The 6,000-nt window shown below is 43.0% G+C and overlaps 1 long non-coding RNA gene across 1 annotated transcript in view; it reads left to right on the forward strand.

Moving 5' to 3' along the window:
- Positions 1 to 6,000, forward strand: part of LOC113633425 (uncharacterized) — an 81,291-nt gene that overhangs the window by 49,360 nt on the left and 25,931 nt on the right. Inside the window, exon 7 of the long non-coding RNA XR_003438195.1 lies at positions 4,820 to 4,924. This is a non-coding gene — a long non-coding RNA (uncharacterized LOC113633425). The remainder of the gene's footprint in view (positions 1 to 4,819; positions 4,925 to 6,000) is intronic.

Raw genomic sequence — 6,000 nt, forward strand, 5'->3', positions numbered from 1 at the left:
ACACTAGGCCCCTCGACTCCGTCAAGCTTCCCTGACCAACGACACTTTGCAGGGGTTGTCACAACTGATTGCTGGAAGAATTAAGTATGTCCCAGGGGACTCCACTGGGAGAGACTCTGGGAAGTTAGCACTAGGGTCCTCTGGATTTCACCCCCTGTTGAATTTGCTTTGTATCCTTTTACCATAATAAACCGTAACTGAGTACAAAGACCTGAGGGACCAACGCAAATACAGAAAGCCCAGGTGAGCTGCTTTTATGTCTCCTGGAAGATCCTGAGCCATTATCAGAATACGAGCCTGTTACTGGTTTTAGTTTTGATATGTTCCCCTTTCCTATGTCTATCTTTGATGGATTTTCCACCAGACAATTTCTCTTTAAAAAATGTTTTTCCTTTTTTACCTCCAAGCTCTTTCGAATGAAACCTGAGTGAAAGCCAGTAAGTAAAATAAACATGAGGCAAGATGCTCTGAAAGAAGGATGGTGACCCAGCCCTGCACTGTAAATCTGCCCTCTCCCAGCCCTGGGGAGCGCCGCTGAGGCGCTCTGGCCTCCTGAAATCCAGGATGGCGCCCCAAAGTGGTGCTGTATTCCCTTCTCCCTTGGATTCCACCCCACTCCTCAGCCCGACCCAGGGCTTTGCCGAGAACACTTTATTGAATGTCACATTATTATTCTCTTCAACGCTCTCTCTCTCTTCCATCTGGGGTGGAAGGGAGACAGTGAGGCAGACAATTACATTGCTGATGTGGGATTTTTAGAGGAAAATCGAGGAAATTATAGGGACTACCCAGCTGTGGTAAAAACTTCTCGCTCTCTTCCCACAGGACCCATTATTTTACAAACTGCAACTATTAAAAATGATTTATCCTCACTTGCCAACTTTACCATGCTGATAGATTCACTTGAATCCTACCCAGTTCTTAAAAAGAGTACAAGGGTCAAAGCAAGTCCACTCTCAAAATGGCATGGATGGGATTTGATGACTACTACTTAGAAGGTTGAAATCTACGACCCTATCAAGGTCCAATCTTATCTCCCCAAGACCTCCTATTCTATTTGATCTTATTTCCTAGATCCTGTCTCCTATATCACCTTATTTTAACCTCAGAATTTTCCCTCACCAAAGATGTCTCTGGACTTTGACCTATTAGTCCTCTCTTTCCAAATATGGAGGAAAACTCTTGAAGTTTTTATCCTTACCTTTCATTTAAAGGCATTCACTATGTAATTATACTCACTTTCTTCCTTTCTTCCTTTCCTGTTTCATCAAGAACGACAGTTACCTGAGATGAGTGATAATCCTGTAAGATTGACCCAAATCCTACTGGCTTGGTGAGCTGACAGCTTCTAGTTTGGCTTAATCTCCCTGTTGCCTTATTATCTTAGAATTTTGAAGAGCTGTGGTACAGATGAGGGTAAACAGTGAGGTGTCTATACAGTAGCAGCCCTGGGCAGATCTGAAGCTAATTACCGAAGGGCAGCAACTCCAAAGCTTGGTGTAAGCTTTGGGGATCTGACTTTAGAAGGGAACTACTATCTGGTTCACTTCGTTTTTTCACTTCAGTGGCTGCTGCATTATACAATTAACACTTAGGAAATGGAAAGTTTTTGTTCTGGAGAAAATGCTCAGGAGACTTCCCGATAGTTTAGATGGTAGCAGAGGAGATGTCTTGAGTGTGACAAAAGTACAAATGAAGCAGGGATAAAATGAGTCACTTCCAAGATGCGTGTTTAAGAACTGGAGAGTAATGAGCTACTTTGAGGAGCTGCAAAGTGGATAATCTTACCATCTGGCTCTCGCACTAGGTGACTATACTTTTTTAAAGGGAAAGGAACTGAGATTCTAGCTGGGTAGCTTTTTTTTTTTTTTTTAAACATGGTATAGAAGAAGGTTTTAATGTTTGGTTTTTATATTATAAAAGTAACTCATGCTTTAAAAAAATGTCATGCGGTGGAGGAGAATACTGCATAGTTCAGGGCAGACTGGGCTATGCTGTGTGCGGTCGTCAGCCTCCGAGATGGCCCCAGTGAGCCACCGCCTGTAGTCACAGTCTTGAAATTCTCATCCTCCCGCGTGTGGGCTAGATTTAGTGACTCACTTCAAACAAATAGAACAAGCATAAGTAATGCGATACAACTTTGGAGATTAGGTTATAAAAAGACTGTGATTTCCATCTTGGGATCGTGCACTCTCTCTCTCTCTCTTAAATCTCTCACTCTAGGGAAGCAAGTTGCCTTGCCTTAAGCAACCCTATAGAGAGGCCACTTATGTCCCTGGCCAACCGCCATCGCAGAGCTAAGACTTGCCAACAGCCACATGAGTGGGCTTGGAAGAAGATTCTCCTGCCCCAGTAGAGCCTTGAGATGTCTACACCTTGGCCAACACTTTGATTGCAGCCTCATGAGAGATCCTCAGTGAGGACTACTCCTGAGTTCCTGACCAGTGAGCTTATAAATATTTGTTGCTTCTAGCTGCCAAGCTTGGAGGGGTGGGGGAGATTGGTTATGTCCAATGGATAACTAATATGTTACGTTAATTAACTCCTAAATCTCAGTGGCTTTACACAATCAGCCCCTGCCCCCAGTACACACACTCACACTCTCACACTGCATCTCTAGTTCAAGTTAAGTACCCGGCAAACCGTCCTCTGTGGGGACTTAGTGATCCAGGCTGCTTCCATTTTGTGGCAGGAAAATTGCTTGGAGGACTCACACCTTACGTATCCCAGACAGAAAGTGATGTATGTCTCTTTTGCTCACGTTTCGTGGGCAGGAACCAGTCACACAATTCCACCGAAATGCATGGGAAAATGGAAAACTGCAGAAGCATATGGCTAGCCAATAAGAGTCAATGAGAATTACATGTTTCTGCCACATGCACAGCATAAAAAGTGAATATCCACTTTTCTCCTTTCATCAAATATTTTATATATTTTCATCAAATATTTTTCATCAAATATTTTATAGTTAACTGCTTGAATTGTGGCCTTTCAGGTAAACACACTTATCCCACAAACATATAGGCGTACATATACCGTGTGTGTATATTATGTATACGTGTAACCATATATGTATATCAAACATATCACACATATGTCATACATATATGTGTTAAGTAGGATCAAGTTTCTACATCAAGCTCTGTCTCATTCTTGGTAACATCTGTTCGGTATTCTAAAGTAGGGATGTATCATAATTCATTTAATTGCTCCTCTATCAGTAAAGAATCATTTAATCATTTCTATAGTTGCAAAAATGTCTTAATAGCTCTATTTCCACCAGTTACATTTCTAACTTGTCCACGTGACACCATGTGCATGCATTGGAACCAGTCCACAGAGAAAACAAATCCTGTTTCCACAGCCCTTGCCTCACCCCCACTCTTGCTTGCTTTTTAAATAAAGGGCATCATCATGTTTTTCCCCATTTTTTAGGGACAGTGAGAGATGTTAGAGAGCTGGTGAAGTATTCAACTTCACTAGACATCATTCTGATATGAATATACGGAAAAGGGGCAGAAGGTCACTACCACCTATTAAGCACAAAGGGCTTACGCACTGTGCTATGAATTCATACACTGCTATCACTAAACCCTTATAGTGATCCTGTGAAACACGTGATTATTATTTAGCTCCTGTGGTAGAAACCTCTTCATGAGCTTTAAGCATCCCCACCACACATACTCACCATGTAATTTCTTTTTCTTTTCTACTTTTTTCTTTTTCCTAGAATGCAGAGTTAATAGGCTGTGGCGATTGTTGCTTTTCTTATAAAGATCCTTGTGTCCTTTCCCAGAAGATAGACCATATGTAGTAAGAAAGAAAACATGCAGTGTTTGCAAATTTCCTGGGAAAATTCTCTGTGTTTAAAAGTATGCTAGTTTGATTGCCATGTCTCTATTAAAGAACAAAACAACAAAAAATAAATATATCCCAAACGATGGGAGAGAGATATGACTGGCTGTCTCCATTGGTCCAGCATTTCCTCTTGGGAATCTATTAAAGGGCCAGAACATCCCCTGCCTTCAAAGCAGTTGCCAGATCGTGTCAAAGTCGTATGAGGGTTGCAGGCAAACTCCTCTGGGTCTTTCTCTCTGACCAAGGAAACTGTTCCAGTTTCGAGGCTTGGGACTGCCAGACGGCAAAGTAGTCCAACTTTGGCAGAGAGATGGGAGCAGGGAGGGTAATATCTGAATTTCCATAGCGTTTTCTCGGATGGGAAATAAAGGGAAAGAAGACTTCCTTGGCTTTGGCTCCTGGAGTCCTGCAATTTCCTACTCTCTGCACTAAAAGAAATAAAGTGAGGCTCAGTCTAGGCGAAGAACCGTCTCCAATCCTGGCAGGGACTGAGATAGTATTACCATTTCAACCTTGTAGATGAGCAAACAGAGGCTTCGAGAGATTGAGGAACTTGACACCAAACTTGGTATAATTACACCAAGCCACACAGGCCTCAGGACATGTAATTCACCTGCTCCGGTTGCAGCAGGTGAGCTCTCGAGGCCTCTTAACATTTCAAATACATGACATAAACAGAGCTGTGGCCAAATGACACACATCTAGAAGAACCCTCCTTCCATCCTAACACCTGGAATGCTTTCTCTGGACAACTTAAAAATAAATTCTTACAGCCCTTTAGCTGATGAAGAGTTTGGGGAGCACTGGCGAGAACGTTCTGCTACAGAATTTGATGTGTCCAAAGTAAATGAGAAGTTTAACTGTAGACTTTCACCAGGTTTTTCTGCACATGAAGGTGGGAGAGGATAAACTTTCGGCTGGATGGATATTATAATGGGTCTTGTTTTCTATGTATCTGCAGGATCCAGGACATTGAATGGAACCAGTTAAGGGGAACTGAAGCTTCCTCTCTAAACCAGTGTTAAATGGCATATCTGTGCTCAGATGGGAAGGTTATACAAATTAGGTAACATTAGTGAACGATTTTCCTTTTCTTACATAAAATTGGACTGTCCCTTCAAAAGTTATTGTTTATCATTGCGGTGAGTGTGTGTGTGTTCTAACAGTCCATGCATTCATTATTTACTTAATAAATCTTGAGTGCCTACTATGCAAGAAACACTGATGTAGTTTCTGGGAATAAAGTAGTGAACAAAAAAGACAAAACTTCTTACCATCTTGGAGCTTTTTTCATTCTGGTGGGGGAAGAGAATCAAAGCAATAATTAAGTAACATAAGTAGCTTGTCATATGCAAAGAATTACTATGGAGAAAAACAAAGCAGAGAAGAGCAAATGTGAGTGCAGGGTTGGGGGTGGGGATGTTTGCAATTTTAAATAGAATAGTGAGGAGGTGACCTATGAGCCCTGACGTGAGCGAGGGTAGAATGTTCCAGATAGAGGAGCAGCAAATGCAAAGGCCACCAGGAAAGGCTGGAGAGGCTGGGGAAGAGTAGCGTTGGGAGAAAAGTGAGAGATATGGCTAAATAGGTAAGGGAGGGGCCAGACAGGCAGGACGCAGAGGATGCTGTAGGACTGGAGCTTTCGTTCAGAGCAGGATGGGAAGCATTGCAGGGGTTCCAGCAGCAGGCTGATAAGAGCTGACTTATTCTGTAACAGGATCACTTTGACTAACCTGTTGAAATTCAGCTGTAGGGAGGTCATTTGGAAACTATTGCACTAATCCAGAAGAAAAGTGACGGTAGCTTTAATCAAGAGCAGTATGGTGGGGCTTCCCTGGTGGCGCAGCGGTTGAGAGTCCGCCTGCCAATGCAGGGGACACGGGTTCGAGCCCTGGTCCGGGAAGATCCCACATGCCGCGGAGCAACTAGACCCGTGAGCCACAACTACTGAGCCTGCGCGTCTGGAGCCTGTGCTCCGCAACAAGAGAAGCTGTGACAGTGAGAGGCCTGCGCACCGCGATGAAGAGTGGCCCCTGCTCGCCACAACTAGAGAAAACCCTCGCACAGAAACGAAGACCCAACACACCCAAAAATAAATAAATAAAAAGCCATGCTTGTAAAAAAAAAAAAAAAAAAAAAAAA

The sequence above is a fragment of the Aethalodelphis obliquidens genome, unplaced genomic scaffold (genome assembly GCF_003676395.1).
Source record: "Aethalodelphis obliquidens isolate GAN/ISIS:26980383/991018 unplaced genomic scaffold, ASM367639v1 scaffold39, whole genome shotgun sequence".
In the NCBI taxonomy this organism is placed as follows: domain Eukaryota; kingdom Metazoa; phylum Chordata; class Mammalia; order Artiodactyla; family Delphinidae; genus Aethalodelphis; species Aethalodelphis obliquidens.